General features: G+C 48.4%; 1 protein-coding gene across 2 annotated transcripts in view; it reads left to right on the top strand.

The window, feature by feature from the left end:
* The first annotated feature begins 10,970 nt into the window (after positions 1–10,970).
* WASF2 (WASP family member 2) overlaps positions 10,971–15,665 on the top strand; it is a 71,290-nt gene continuing 66,595 nt past the window's right edge. The window contains exons 1-2 of one of the 2 annotated variants that reach the window (XM_082348250.1): positions 10,971–11,162; positions 11,342–11,455. The gene's annotated coding sequence lies outside the window, so the exon portion shown is untranslated. The remainder of the gene's footprint in view (positions 11,163–11,341; positions 11,456–15,665) is intronic. The other variant, XM_082348249.1, reaches the window with a different exon arrangement.

Below are 15,665 nucleotides of genomic sequence, written 5' to 3' on the forward strand. Positions count from 1 at the left end.
GCCCAGCCCTGGTCTTAGAGCAGCTGGAGTCTCCCAGCTCCCACCCACGCGCCAGCTCCTGTTATAGCCCTACCTCACCCCTGCTCAGCACCTGGACCTCCTCACCTCCTCTTCCTCCCTCAGAGGACTGAAGAGTCCCAGCCAGAAGAATGAGCCCAGAGGTCAGGGGTTTCTTCTACCCACTTCCACTCCCACACACGTACCAACATACCCACACCAGAGCTGGAGTGGGACTCAGGCAACCAGGTCCCAGCATCCCTCAGGCCTCCTCCCTGCAAGGCGCTCAAGAAAAGCACTGAAAGTGGTGACTCCATTCAATTCTACCAACACTGTTTGAGCACCTGCTGCATGCCAGGCATGGGCTAGAGTTAAGAATGTATTGTTTTGGGCTTCCCTGGTGGCACAGTGGTTAAGAACCCGCCTGCAAATGCAGGGGACACAGGTTCGAGCCCTGGTCCGGGAAGATCCCACATGCCGTGGAGCAACTAAGCCCGTGCGCCACAACTACTGAGCCTGTGCTCTAGAGCCTGTGAGCCACAAATGTTGAAGCCTGCGCACCTAGAGCCCGTGCTCCGCAACAAGAGAAGCCACCGCAATGAGAAGCTCGTGCACCGCAACAAAGAGTACCCCTGCTCGCCGCAACTAGAGAAAGCCGGCGCACAGCAACGAAGACCCAATGCAGCCAAAAATAAATAAATAAAAATAAATAAATTTATAAAAAAAAAAAAAAAGAATATATTGCTCCTGCTCTCCTGGAAGTCTTGCGGTAATGGGGGAAAGAGTGCAACAACAATATTACAAGTGCTTTACAGAGGTGCAAAGTGCAAGCGAGTCTGGAAAGTGAGACTGATTTCACTTAGGGAACAGAGTGTGAATATCAAGAAAAATTTCCTCCGAGAGGTGACATTTGAGCTGGGTCATAAAGAATAGTAAGACTGACAGTAAGAAATGCTCTTGGGCTTCCCTGGTGGCACAGTGGTTAAGAATCCGCCTGCTAATGAAGGGGACACGGGTTTGAGCCCTGGTCCGGGAAGATCCCACATGCCGCAGAGCAACTAAGCCTGTGCACCACAACTACCGAGCCTGCGCTCTAGAGCCCGCGAGCCACAACTACTGAGCCCACGCGCCACAACTACTGAAGCCCGCGTGCCTAGAGCCCGTGCTCCGCAACAAGAGAAGCCACCGCAGTGAGAAGCCCGCGCACCACAACGAAGAGTAGCCCCCACTCGCCGCAACCAGAGAAAGCCCGCGCGCAGCGACGAAGACCCAGCGCAGCCAAAAATTAAAAATAAATAATAAAAAATAAAAGAAATGCTCTTTGTAGCAGAGGAAAGGATAAGAATTACAGGAACTATTGGGCATGTCGGGTGCTGTGCTCAGCACTGTATGTATTCACCTAATCCTTACACTGACTCTATGAAGAGGTATCATAATTATGCCCATTTTCCCAGATGTGGGAACTGAGCCTTATAGAAGGGAACTGATTTGTTTACAAACTTCCACATCTAGTAAGTGGCAAAATTCAGACTCGAACCCAGGTCTTTCTTCTTCCATGCTCTTAACTTCTACTGCACAGAGTGGCTTGGGCAAAGGACACGTGGAGGAGAGGGGCAGGAAGTGAGACTGGACAGGTGGAGGCAGGAGTTGGGTGGTAGAAGCCTTAGTGAGGAGGGTGGGCTTTATCCAGAGAGCAAAGGGGAGCCACAGAAGGTTCATTAGTGAGGGAGGTGGTGAAGAGGGGTAGCACCCACAATTAGCTTTCTGTTTTTAGAGGCCCACTTTGAAGGAGGAGAAATTAGAGACAGAGAAACCTGTGTAAAAGTTGCTATAAAAATCCAAGGAAAAGATGGGGGTTGAAGGATGGAGAAGAAGGGGTACACTGGGAGACATCGAGCAGAACTGGGGGACTGAATGGCTCTGGCAGATGAAGTGGAAGGAGGAATCAGAGATGATGTCTCAGGTTTTTGGCCTGTATGTTCGAGAAAGAAGCCCAATAACTGGTCTATAACAATATATTGGGTACCCCCTCCCATCACCATGGCCCTATACATGGCACCTGCAAAACTCTCTCCTGGAAGGTGCTTTAGTCTTCTCCAAATACTCATGTGTATATTCATAACCCGTTTGTGTCCTCATTCACCCAATGTATATGGAGCACTTACTGTATGCCAGATGTTCTGGGAGCTGGGATGGACAAGGAACAAGCTGAATCTGCCTGACTAGTGGGGCAGCCTGGGGTCTGGATTTGAATCCTGGTTCTGCAACTTCTTTGTCTTGAGTCCTGGCTCAGCCTCCAGCTTGCTGTGACTTCAGGTTATTTACTAAATCTCTCATTGTCTTAGTTTCCTCATCTGTAAAATGGGAAAACTAATTGTACCTGGCACAGGGATTAAATGGGTTAGTACATGGAAAGTCTCCGGCACTGGGTAAGCCTTTTGTGTCAGCTATTATTATTACAGAATTCACATTTTAGTGGGGAGACAGATCCAATTACACAATTAATTATTTAATTACAACAGTGATAAATACCTTGAAGGAGCATCACGGTCTGGAGGTGAGGGAGGGCTCCCCAGAGCGAGGGATGGTCCGGCTGAGCTGAGCTGAGCAAGCTGGGGCTGGCCAGGTGAAGCGTGAGGTAGGGAGCGGCATTTGAGGCAGAGGGGTTTCTGAGTAGGCGGACCCTCAGGCAGAAGAAGGTGCTGAGAGGTCTGTATTTCTGCAACTTTACCTCTTTGAAACCTCAAAATGGTGCTGAGAAGTAGGTCAGGCAGATACTCTGCCCCCATTTTCCAGAAAGGGCACTAAGGCCCAGAGAGGAACAGTGACTTAGCTGGTCAGTGACAGAGCCTCCTGATTGTTGCTCTGCCCCCACTGATCCAGGGGGCTGGAGGGGACAGGCTGAGAAGAGGCCTTTGTCCCTTTGCCTGCTGGGGTGGGAGCGGCAGGAGCTGAGGCCGCAGCTGGCCACCAGCAGCTGTGGCGGCCAGAGCTGCATTCCTTCCCCTGCCAGCAGAGCAAGTCCAGGCTCATGGCAAGGGCTGGGAACGTTCTTTTTGTTTTAAAAAAAAAAAAGAAAAGGCACTTTAATCAACATTAAGTCGTGACTTCAAACAGACACAGCTCCCAACTGTCCTCCCTAACCCTGGGTCTCTCCAACTCCCCAGGGTAAGCCCCCAGGCAGCCAAGTTTCGGGGAAAGGGAATGAGGCCTGGACTTGGAGTCCAAAGACTTTGTGGCGAGTCCTGGCTCAGCCTCCAACTTGCTGTGTGACCTCGGGCAGGCCACCAGCCCTCTCTGGGCCTGAGTGTCCTCTGCAAAACAGGGAAGGGAGGGTTGGATGACATCAGGTGGGGTGGTGGGGGGAGAGCCCAGCAACTGGCTTCAGCCAGCTGCAGCAGCTTTGCTGCCCTTCAAGTTGGAGGCACTGGGGCCTCGGGGGTCCGGAAGCTGGGGACAGGCAGCCTTTCATCTCTGCTGGCCCAGGGTCGCTGCAGGTTGGCAGGCCCCACATCCCGAGATCGCGTTTCAGGCTGGAAGAGGCCTTCCTGTGACCTCAGCCAGCCAGCCCTGCCCCTGCCCCCTCCTCCCCATTCTCACCAGAGGGAAGCAGGCAGCATCCCGCCCAAGGTCACTGGCCAGCAAGTGGCTGTCCTTCGGCCTGCCCTTCCCTCCCACCCGAGCCAGCCCCCACCGGCCTCCCACTGTAAAGCCTCAGGTCTCCTGGGCCATTAGGAATCTGCCAAGCGAGGCGTGGTCTTTTTCCTCTCTCTTGTTTCTTGGCTTGTTTTCCTGGTTCTCCAATAGCCGCCTCCTGCAAAAGCCTCCGGGTGCGTGTACAGGAACATTTTTCTTTCTTAAAAAAAAAAAAAAAAAGAGAGAGAGAGAGAAAGAAAGAGAGAGAAATGCAGCCACAATTTGGGTAAAAAAGCAACCAACTCCTTAATCCTCCCCTGTAACCTCTGGCTCCTCAGCAGGGTTGGCTCCAGCCACTGGGAAGGAAGGCCCTGCTGGGGTGAGAGGCCTGGGCTTGTTTCCCGCCCGCCCCCTCCTCACCCGCCTCTGTTCTCCTTCAGGGTTTGGTCTGACTTCTGGAGCCAGGAGGAGACAAGCTGCAAGGCTCAGCAGGGCTAAGAAAGCATGGGGGTGCTGACGGGGTTGGCCAGGGCCTCTGACCCTCTGCCCACTTGGCCACCTTCTAGGGAGGTTACAGGATCAGGATTTTCCACCCCTAACCCATTGCCTCTACTCCTGCTTTCATTCCTTCCTTCTTCTCTCCTAGGAGTCGTCGGTCTCTCCATTGCAAGTACCCTGCAGGTTCCCTGAGTGCCATCTCCCATCTCACTGCTTCGTTGTCCAGCACAGGGCTTGGCTTTCTTTTTGTGAAAGCCATACCCTTTCACGCTCAGACCGCTCTGTAGAAGCGGCACTCAATGTCCCTGCCTCATCTTGCTCTGTCTGCAGAACCCTTAATTAATTATCTCTTGCAGCCCCAGCATCTGGGTCAGTGCTTGAAACATAGTGGGTACTTGGTGTCTCTTGCATGAATGAATTCAAACCACAAAAAGGTCTCTAGCAATACTCAGAATGATCTTGCAAAAGGGACATTTGATCATGGCACATCCAGCTAAAACCCTTCCGTGCCTCCCCAGCACCCTTAGAATCCAGTGCGATTCTCCGTCCCTACCTCGTCCCATTTGCCAGCTCTCATCAAAGGATTTCCTCTTTTCCCCAACATGCCATCTTTTCTCTTGCCTCTGGGCCTTTGTACTTTCACGAAATTCCCCCTGCCCGCCACACGCCACACCCTCCCCAACTCTCCCCTGGCTGACTCCCTCTGGCCTGTCACCCCGTCAGATTACCCAATGAGCAGAGCAACACGTATTTAGAACACCAGCAAAGGAGGGGCACTAAAAACATTATTTAAAAAAAATAATTTGATGTTTGATAATTTAAAAAACATTTAAATAGTATTCATGGGGAAAATCTGAAGTTTATTGGAGTTCCTTACTCTCATTTTACAGTTGGTTTTGTCTTTATGTTGAGTTTACGTATGGGCTGGGGTGGTGGTAGGTGACATAATCTGGCTCTGATCTTTAAATCTCAGCCTAGACATCAACTACTCCTCCAGGAAGCCTTCACTGACCCACTGACAAGTTTAGGTCTCTTTTTTGGTAGTCCCAAAGCCCCTCTGGATTTTTCTTTAATATTGCTATTTTTGCTTTACTTGTTGCTTTCCATCCCCTGACGCCAAGTCTGTAAGCTCCCTGGGGGCCCAGTTAATTTCTTTCCACCTCTGTATCTGCAGTGCCCAGTACAAGACCTGGCATAGAACTGACCCCAGCATGTTATTCTCTAGCCTTTATTGACTCAGTCTCCCTTGCAGGGTCTGCACTATACATCATATTCTATGTCTCTACTTCATAACTGTCTGAGGAACTCCTACTCACCCTTCAAGACCCCACTCAAATGACTCCTCTTCTGGTAAGCCTGCCCCAATCCTCCAGTTAAGTTCTATGCTTCTGTGAGCTCACAGCTCCTGCTGCAATTGGTGTCTTCCTCTTTTACTGTAATTTTTATGTATGTGTTTTCTCCCTCACCAGATTGGGAGCAACTCGAGGCAGAGACTGAGTGGATTGATCCCTGGGTCCCCAGTGCCCTGCCCAGGCCTGGCCAGAGCAGTCAGCAATAGATGCTCATTAAATGAATAGACTGGAAGATGTAACAAAGGAGGGAAAATTCAGGCAGGATTTTGAAGGTGGGAGGAAAAAAAGAATAACATGTACTTACTGAGGGCATAGAGTCAGTACAGATAAAAGCAAATAAAACTACCACTGAGAGCATCATAGTATGATGGGTAAGAACAGAAATAAGCTCTGCTTCTCGTTGCCTGTGTGGCCTCGTGTAAGTTATAGAACCTCTCTGTGCCTCAGTGTCCTCATCTGTAAAATGGGGATAGTAATGGTATCCACCTCACCAGGAATTAAATAGGCTAATATATGCAAGGTACTGAGAGCTGTACCAGGCACACATGGGCACTGGGTGTGTTTGCCATCATTGTTATTATCTCCATTGCTGAGCGCTTTGGTTGTGCCCCGCCACTTTCATCTGGCATCTTACTTAGTCCTCACAGCAGCCTCAGAAGAAGGGATTGTTGTGTCCTTTTACAAAGAAATCAGGTGTAAGCAGGCCAAGCAGCTTGCTAAGGCCACTCACTGGGTAAGCAGCAGGAATGGGATTTGAACTCAAGTCTTTCTGGCCTGCCACCCACACATGTTCCTTGACTGTGTGGCACCTGCCTGCAGGAGGAGGGGGAGGGAGAGAAGATGGCACAGTGGGAAGGCAGGGAGGCTTCACCGAGCTGGGGCCTCGGGAGCAGAGCGGCAGGCGTTTTTCTAGAGCTTTCATTTCTGTCTGCCTCTTCTGAGCAGGTGAAAAACCCCATAGAGGGCCCTTCACTGAGCCCTCCCCCTTCCCCTACCCCTCCCAACGCTGCCTCGTCCCCCACGCTGGGAGGGGGGAGGTCAGGCTTGCAGTGTGGGAGATGCAGGAAAGGGGAGTGAGGTGGTGGGGGAGCATCATTCCAGATCCTTTCCCTCCAGCACCGCCCCCCACCTTCCCCATCAAAGTCGCTCCGGGAGGAGAGAGCATTCCAGGTGGAAGGAATGGCAAATGCAAAGGCTGTGGATTCAGGATGTGGAGGCGGGGAAAGCCTGCAAGCTTGGCTGGAACTGAGGTTCGGGGGCCCCCTGGGATTGCTCAGTGGAGAAGAACTTGTTTGACGAGAAGGGGGGAGGGAGAGAGAGAGAGAGAGAGAGAGAGAGAGAGAGATGCAGTGGACCCAGCCAGAGCTGAGGATGCCAGAGGCAGGGCAGTGGCTGGAGTCCATTCTGGCTCTGAGCACAGTACTCTCCACCCTCTTGCCCTCAGGCAGGGGTGGTGTGGAGCGGTCAGGGTGATTCTCCTTGGTCCCTCTGCTCTGAATCCCTAGAATCCCTTAGCCGACTGTGCTCTGCCAGCTCTGTACCAGGCATTGGCTCATGGCTTTTTATGCATTCTTTCACTATGTTTTGTCTCCAGCCCTACAAGATCAGTATTATTCACTCTATTTTATAGATGAGAAAACTGAGGCTAAGACTTCCCCAAGGTCACTCAGGCATAAAAGGGAGTTCTGGGACTCGAATCCAGGACTGTTTCCAGAGATGGCAATTTTCCTGCTATCCGCTATACTGGCTTCAGCTGCTTTCCTGGAGTGCTTGCCATCCCCATAGCAACAGGAGAGGAAGGCTTGTGCTGAGAGCACTTTATAGTTTATGCAGGACTTGTTTTTTCTGCTCCTCACAACAGCCCTGTAGGCAGAGCTATTATCATCCCTATTTTATAGATAAGGAAACTGAGGCTCAGAGAGAGGGTGTGACTTGGCTAAGACAGAACCATTAAGTGGCACAGTTGGGACTCAAACCCAGTTCTGGTGACTCTACATGTCTTTTTGCTTCCACTTGCAGAGGGAGAAGTTCTGTTCCCTGATCTTATCAGCCTCAGGGGGGGGACAGGAAACAGGCAGGGGTTATTTTTTAGAATTGGGGGGAAAGGAATGGGGCTTGGTCTTCAGAACCTGGGATTTATGGGCAATGAATTATTTCATCCTTCCAGGTGATAACTCCTTGGGTAGTAGAGGGAGGGCTTGCCCCTCAAGACCAGCAAGCCCTCTCAAGTTCCAAGGTTGGGTTTAAATTCCAGCCATGCTGCTTCTTGACTGGCTGGCCTTGGGCAAGTCACTTAACCTCTCTGTGCTTCCTTTATCTCATTTGTAAAATGATGATAATAACAGGACCTAATTTATAGGACTGCTGTAAGAATTTATGAGTTAATATCTATAAAACACTTAGCACATGGCTGGCACATAGCAAATGCTCAATGTTAGTGCTTATTGGCAGTGCCGTGCGGCTTGTGGGATCTTAGTTCCCTGACCAGGGATTGAACCCACGCCCTCGGCAGTGAAAGCGCGGAGTCCTAACCACTGGACCATCAGGGAATTCCCAGTATTAAGATGCACAGCACCACTCCCTCTGAAAGCAATCTACCTCCATTGCCTAAAAGGAGAAACGAAGGCTCCTGTTGCCAGACAACCTTCAAGCAAAGCCCCAGAATCTTATCTAGTATGGGTAGTAACTGCTGACATCAATAATAATAATAACTATTATTAAGGTGAACATTCAACAACTGCTACTTATGTGCCAACTACTGTGCTAGCTACTTCACATTTATTATCTCATTTAATCTTCACAGCTCTGGGAAATAGAAGCAATTATGATCCCCAGTTTACAGATAAGGAAACTGAGGCTCAGAGAGGTGAAGTCACCTGCCCAAGGTCACACTGCTAGGAATTGGTATAGATGTGGTTTGAACCCAGGCTTGCCTGACTTCAAAGTCTTCTATGACAATTAAGGTCAGATGACAACTTGCCCAGTGCACAGGTGCTTATATCAGCTCTCTCCCAAATACATCTCCAAATGTATCTGCTGCCTCAGGCTCACCTCCTTCCATGCTGCGAAGACCAAGCATCATTTATGGAGTGACTTTTATGCGCCAGAATGTTTTATACACATTTCGACACTGAATCCTCACTCTCCACCTTATGCCCTTCTATCACTATTCCCATTTCTCAGAAGATTAGCTGAGGCACAGACGTGTGGTGACTGCTTAAGGTCATACAGTCCAAGGTGAGATGGCAGAGCCAAGATTCAAACCCAGGTGGGTTGGCCTCAAAGCAGGGACTATCAGAAAAGAACAGAGACCCTTGGAGAACTGCCTCACTTTCAAGGCCGGTTCCCTCCCCTGTAACACCTTATTTGTTTAGGCTCTGAGCAACAGCTCTGCCCTCCCTCCCCAATGCCACTATCCCCCTTGGCCTAGATGCCTTCCACACCCTTTCTCTTGGCCTGCAACACTTCTCCCAACCACCAGCTGCTTAGTCAACCCCCACTCACCAACTCACCTCTTCAGGAAGCTTCCTGTGTCCCCACCCCATTCCCTGACATTTACTCTCATAAACACATTGTACTTTGCCTCTTGTTCCTTATCACGGTTTCTAACTGTGTTTTGATTTGTCTGATCATTTGTTTAACAACTTGTTTCCTCATCAAACTGTAAGTTCCATGAGGGTCTGAGTCTGTTTTGCTCCCCATTGTAGCTGCACCACTGGCAGGCTGCCCTACACATGGTCGGTGTGTAATAATTTTTTACTGAATGGATGAATCCATGAATGAATAGCTATCAGGCACTTTACACACATGACTCATTAATTCCACAATTAACTCATTGAATCCTCACAACTGCTCTGTTGTTCCCATTTCAGAGAAGACTTAGGTGAGGCTGAGAACTAGAAAGTAGTGGAGCTTAGATTCAATCTTGGGTCAGTCTGCCCCTAAAGTCACTGACCTCTGCATAGCACCTGCTGCCTCCCAGCACCCAGTGGCCACAGTCAGGATTTAAATAGTCATTGGTTGTCAGACCACACTGCCCAACTTGAGCCTGGAGGTCACTGACTCAGCAGGCACTGGGGCCTTGTCAGCACCACCCACTTGGTAGTTTCTGCCCTTCTAAAGTCTTAGGCTGCTCTCCCTCCCACTCCCTTTTTGGCTTCCTTCCTTTCCAGAGAGGGAAAAGGACTAGGAATTATAGCCAAGGCAGCCCTTCTGAGGAAAACAATTCTGTGGTGAAAAGAGCCCAGTTCTGAGAGCAGAGACACATGGATTTAAGTCCTGGAATGGAGACTGCCCCTCTTGGAGCTTCTGCATCCTTCTTCTGGATTCTACCTGGGTTTCTGAACCACCTGTCATCCCTTACCCACTTCCTGATTCCTAGGCCCCCAGAAACAGCTCGGGTGCACCCCTAGGATCACTTTTCCCAGGAACCTTGGTGATTAACAATAGCTGGGGGGTGGCCTGTGCCTAAGTTTATGGTGACCAGAGAGATGGGGGACTGGCCTGGCACCCTCAAGTCCCTCCCTGGAATGCTAAGGGGTTGGGGGAGGGAAGTCTCTCTCAGGGGACACGAGACCTGGAAGGGAGAAATACGGGAATGGAAGCCAAAAGATACAGGTTTGAGTCCCAGGGTCGTTTCAAATTCCCTAGGTGACTCAGGGTAAGTCATGGAGTTTTCAGTTTTCTCTTCTGCAAAACGAGGACAATATTTGCCTTACAAAGTTGCTCTAGAGAACTAACTGAGGTACAGGTGAATCTGTCACACTGATACCCAGCCTGCAACCTTTTATAATCGACAAGGCGCTCATATACACACTCATGCATGAATCCTTAACAAATACCTCAGGACACGAGGCAGATATGACTGCTCCTACTTTGCAGTTCAAACTGAGACTCAGGTAAGTTCAGAGAGCTGTCTGAGGTCGCAGAGTGCGGTGGCGGCTGAACCAGGGTCCAACTCACCTGACCCTGGCCTTTCAGAAACAGCTCCCAATCCCAGGACCCCGGGACTCGCCCCCGGACGGATCCTTTACCAGCGGGCTGGAGCGTATGACTCACTCTCCCCACCCTACTTTTTGCCCGGCCTGAGACCGGGAGGGAAGGGATAAAACTACCACCAACTTTAGGGGTGTCCACAGAAAGTTCATAGGCTTGGCCCCTTCCTGCCACCAAAGGTACTAGTTATTTGAACTCTAACAAAACGAATTAGCCTCTCAATACACTTTGTACGCGTTTTTACACTTTCTTAGGTGGGATTTTCCTACTTTGAATTTAGGAGTTGGTTTAGTTTAAAATCCACCCCCACTTCACTTGGTTTGCCCCTTGCTGTTTACTCCGATTACGGAAGTAGCTCGGGTGGAGCTCCCGGGACAGTACCCTTGAGTACGTCGTTTGCGTACCTATTTAACTGACATTCTACTCAGGCCAATGGAGTGCCCGGAAGCCCCAGGCGGGTGGGGCAGAGAGCCAATCAGGGCGGTTGGCGGGGTGTGGCTGCGTCCCGGGGCGGGGAATCGCGTAATGGCGGACGCGGGCCGGGTTGGCGCGGCTGGGGGCGTAGCGCGCTGAGGGGGGTCTGGCTGTGTGGCAGCCCGCGACGCGGCCGGCGAGAACAGACCCCGTGCGGAGAAGGGCGGCCGGCCAGCCCCTCTGTTGCTGAGGGCGACCGCGCGAGACCAGGTGAGCATCAAGTCCCCGCGGGCTGGCCCGGCCGTGAGGCGCCGGGCCCGGTCGGGCCGCCCCTCCCAAGCAGCGCAGGGTCCTGGGGGAGTGGGTGCCGCGCCTCCTGCCGCAGACCGGCAGAGACCCGGTGAGCGGTCAGCGCGGGGTGGTGTCTTACAATACACTCTCCTCCCCAGGGAGAGGTGTACCGGAGATCCCCTCAGAGGCTTGGAGGGGCCCGCGAGTCTGTGAAGCTGCGAAAGTGTCCCAAGCTGACCTAGCTCTTCCACCAGCTCGCCGCGTGACCTTGGGCAAGTCACTTCCCTCTCTGGGCCTCGTTTTACCCATTTGTAAAACGAAGGCTTTGCAGGCAGATGTACATGAGTTGGATCCCAGACGTTGTCTGAGGTCTTGGGCAAGTTCTTCTCCAGGCGGAGCCTCAGTCTCCATATCTGGACCATGAAGGCGTTGAAGTGGTCTTTGAGACCTCTGGCCTAAATTGCGGAGTGGAGGAGAGGAGTGTGTGTGTGTGTGTACGTACGTGTGTGTACAAGATGGTCTGCAGAGTAAGGAGGAGAGTTAGCTAAAGGGGCCCATTGAGGAACGCTCTGGATGGACCCTAGGCTATGATGAGGTGGAGTCCGGTTGTCTTGGTCCTCCAGGATCCTAGAGCCTCCGAGATGGGGGAAGTTTTATACAGTTAGTTCTCCATAGAATCAGAGAAGAGGAAAGACTCCTTGGAGCCTTTTGGGGCTATGATTGAAATTTAGGCCCCAAAGAATTCAGGCGGGTTAGGAGGAGGAGGAGGGGGAACATTTATGGTGCTCCTACTATGCGTCAAGCATATGTTCTTGTTTAATTTTTACAGCCTCACTTGAGAATTTACACATAAGGAAACTAAGTTTCAGAGGAGTTAAGTAACTTGCCCAAGGTCACACAGTAAGGTACACAGCTTACCAACATTAAGATGTTTCCTTTGAGAGTCACTGGGCAAGGGGGAATTGTCCACTTAAAGGAAGTTTGCTTTGTCACAGATGGGGGGCAGGTTCCGGTCCCAGACACTTGAATTGACTTCTGGCATGGAGACAGGATGGGTCTTGATCTCTGGATGGTTAATTATAAGTACATCCCCTTTGTTCAGTCTGAGTTGGAAAGGACCGTTACTAAATTGTAAAAGTCACTTTGAAGTGGGTTAGAACCTCGGAGAACTCAGTTTGAATCCTGACTGCATGGCCTGTGGAAGAAAGTTCACCAACTGTTGGTGCATAGACTTGACTCTTGGTTCAGAGTGGTGCTAGCCCAGTAGCTTTTTCTCTTCCCTAAGAAGGCCAAGTTTTCCTGGGATGGAAGAAATTTCCCATTTGTTAGTGCAATCCAAAGTCTTTGGATTCCTGGGGTGAAAGGTTCAATAGCCGGCCTCTTGATTAAGTGAAATACTCCTTTCTTTGTGCTCCCTGTTATTTGACTTCTAGATGAGTGAAGATTGTGGACTTGGAGTGGGTACTATAGATAAATTGCAGCCCTTAATTTTTCCAAGCCTCAGAGCTTTTTGTTAATCAAAATGGTAGGACGGCTGTGTGTATTGTTCTCATATGTCAACGGTAGGGAAGAAAATTGGAAGAGGAAGTTGCTGAGAAAGAGGGCGTTTCTTAGCATTGGAGCCAATATGTATTTCTTTGTTTGAAATTCTAAAACCAGAAAAGCAGCAACTGAAGGAAGAAGGAAGGAAAGAACTGTGAAACTCTTCTTACCTTTGAAATATCTTTAAGGACTGTTCTGTTGCTGTCCTCTGTCCAAGGCTCTGCTTTCACAGAAAAAGTCAGTTGTAATTTGTTCAACGTTCAGAAGTTGTATTCTAGAATGAAAGAATTTTAAATCTTAAACTTTCTGAGATAATTTTTAAAAAATCAGAACCGAATATGTTGTTTATTAGTGGATGATTCTTTCAACATAATTACCAATCGCAGTCTTTGGGTTTTTTGGTTTTTTTTTTAAACTGTGATTTAAATTAGTGGATTTCAGTCTAAGAGGAATTGATCTAGGTATTGCATGATGCAAATGTCCCCATCACCTGAAAAACACGTAATGGTGTGTTCGTTTTTTGACGTTTGTTAAGTCTTTATAATGCTTTATTTTACCGGATTGTGTATGTGTGAATAGTTAAGACACTGAATTTATTGCGTGTAAAATCTACATTCACTCTCAGTATTAGTTATATTTTCTATGTAAGATTTAGTCTTAATTAGTATACCAGTCTACAGTACCTTGGGGCCAAAAAAAAAAAAAAAAAAAGGTTCTTGGGGCCAGTTGTGCTTCTGAAATTAGAATTTTTTGAATTTTGGAAAAGGAATATGGTACGTATACTGTATGTTATGTAACATCCCAGAAAGGTGTGGGGCAGCACCTTGTAATCAAATGCATTACTATTTCTTCAGTAAAATATCAGAATGTTCACACCAACTGGGATAAATAAATACTATACATAGCCGCATGTCATTTCATGTCAGGATTTGCCCCCAAATGAATAATGAAAAACTTGTTTTTTATAGCCTTTTGGATTTTGGAATTGAAGTTAAGGGATTGGGGACTTTTATGGATAAAACTTATAACAATAACAATTACAAGGACAAATATTGTAAACCAAGCTAATTTTAAAGTCACGGATCCTAAAAACAGTATTACATAGAAGACACATTTTTTTCTTTCTTTCATGTGGCAGTCTTATTCTAATTAATATATGCCAATATTCATTTTTCCTTAAGTACCAAATTTTACCTTTTAATACCGTCATTGGGCCCTGTTTTAGATGTTTGAATGACACCCTGCCCTCTTTTTTTAAAAAGTAATTTATAGGGTCTTGTGCTCATCAATTTTTGTACAGCAGTTAAGAGAATTGTACCTTTTCCCATATAATTCAGAGAGAGACAAATCAGGTGAGGATCTGTAGATTCATGTTTGCAGAATTTTAAAGCTGATGTTCCCTTCCAGGTGTTCTTTAGTATGAGGTCATTGCTGCTGGATGAGATTTAGAGCAAAATTTTTTAATTTTTAATTTTTTAAGCCTCCACAATTTGTTCATCTTTGTAAGGAGTTTACTAAAATATATTTAGAGTATTTTTTATTTCAAGTTTATGCTATTTGAAAAACTAGAGTTTACCAGTCTTATGAATTTGGGTGATTTTTTTAAATGACCAAGGACCTCTAGGAGCAAATTTACAAAAATTCAGTCTACTCTTTGCTTTTCTTGGGCACTTCAACTATAGAGTGAAGTGGACTGGTATTGTTGGAGGTTAAAGAATTATTTCTTCTCTTTATTTATTTATTAAAGAATATTTGTTTATTCATTTGGCTGTGTCGGGTCTTAGTTGAGGCATGCGGGATCTTTCATTGCGGCGTGCAGTCTTCTCTAGTTGTGGTGTGCGGGCTCAGTAGCTGCGGTGCTCAGGCTTTCTAGTTGTGGCACACGGGCTCTAGAGTGCGTGGGCTTAGTTGCCCCATGGCATGTGGGATCTTAGTTCCCCATCCAGGGGCCGAACCTGCGTCCCCTGAATTGGAAGACGGATTCTTAACCACTGGACCACCAGGGAAGTCCCTGTTTCTTCCCTCCCTCTCTCCCTCCCTCCCTCCCTTCTTTCCTTCCCTCCCTTTCTTTCCTATAAATTTATTTATTTAATGATTTTTGGCTGCGTTGGGTCTTTGTTGCGGTGCAGTGCACAGGCTTCTCATTGCGGTGGCTTCTCTTGTTGCGGAACATGGGCTCTAGGCATGCAGGCTTCAGTAGTTGTGACACGTGGGCTCAGTAGTTGGGGCTCGCGGGCTCTAGAGTGCAGCGTCAGTAGTTGTGGCGCACGGGCTTAGTTGCTCCGTGGCGTATGGGATCTTCCTGGACCAGGGCTCGAACCCATGTCCCCTGCATTGGCAGGCGGATTCTTAACCACTGCACCACCAGGGAAGTCCCTCTATTTCTTCTCTTTAAAAGAAGGCCCTTGACGGCATGAATTTGACAGATTCTGGTCTTCAGGACAAACAACCACCTCTTTTGAGGGTCTCAGTTCATCTTCCTACTTGGGTTATCTCCATAGTTCCTGAGAATGGTACTTTCACTGTCTGGGAGATAGAAGGGGTATGGAACAGTGTATCAGGAGTTGCAGGTGCAGTTGGTGTGTGACTGGACTGGGGAATAAGAGCAGTTGTTATCCAGACTACCTCAGTTTCTTTTGTTTCATAAGGATTGATAATATTGCAAAAGGGGTTACAAATTAGTGAACAAACATACTATTACAAGTTACTCTGTTGTGACTGTGGATAAGCTCTTCAGCACAAGAACTGTATTTTATACTTCTTTTGTATTCTTTAATGCCTAAAGGCCAGGACATCAGACTTGTTGCATCAGAATTTACCATCAAAAAATAAATTATATCTGGGAACTCCTTTGTCAGTAAACAACCAGGGTTGAGAACCATTGAGGTAAGCACATGGTAGGTGTTCAATAAATATATGTTGATTAATTTGCTCTTGGTT

This window comes from Balaenoptera borealis, assembly GCF_965194805.1.
Source record: "Balaenoptera borealis genome assembly, chromosome: 1".
In the NCBI taxonomy this organism is placed as follows: domain Eukaryota; kingdom Metazoa; phylum Chordata; class Mammalia; order Artiodactyla; family Balaenopteridae; genus Balaenoptera; species Balaenoptera borealis.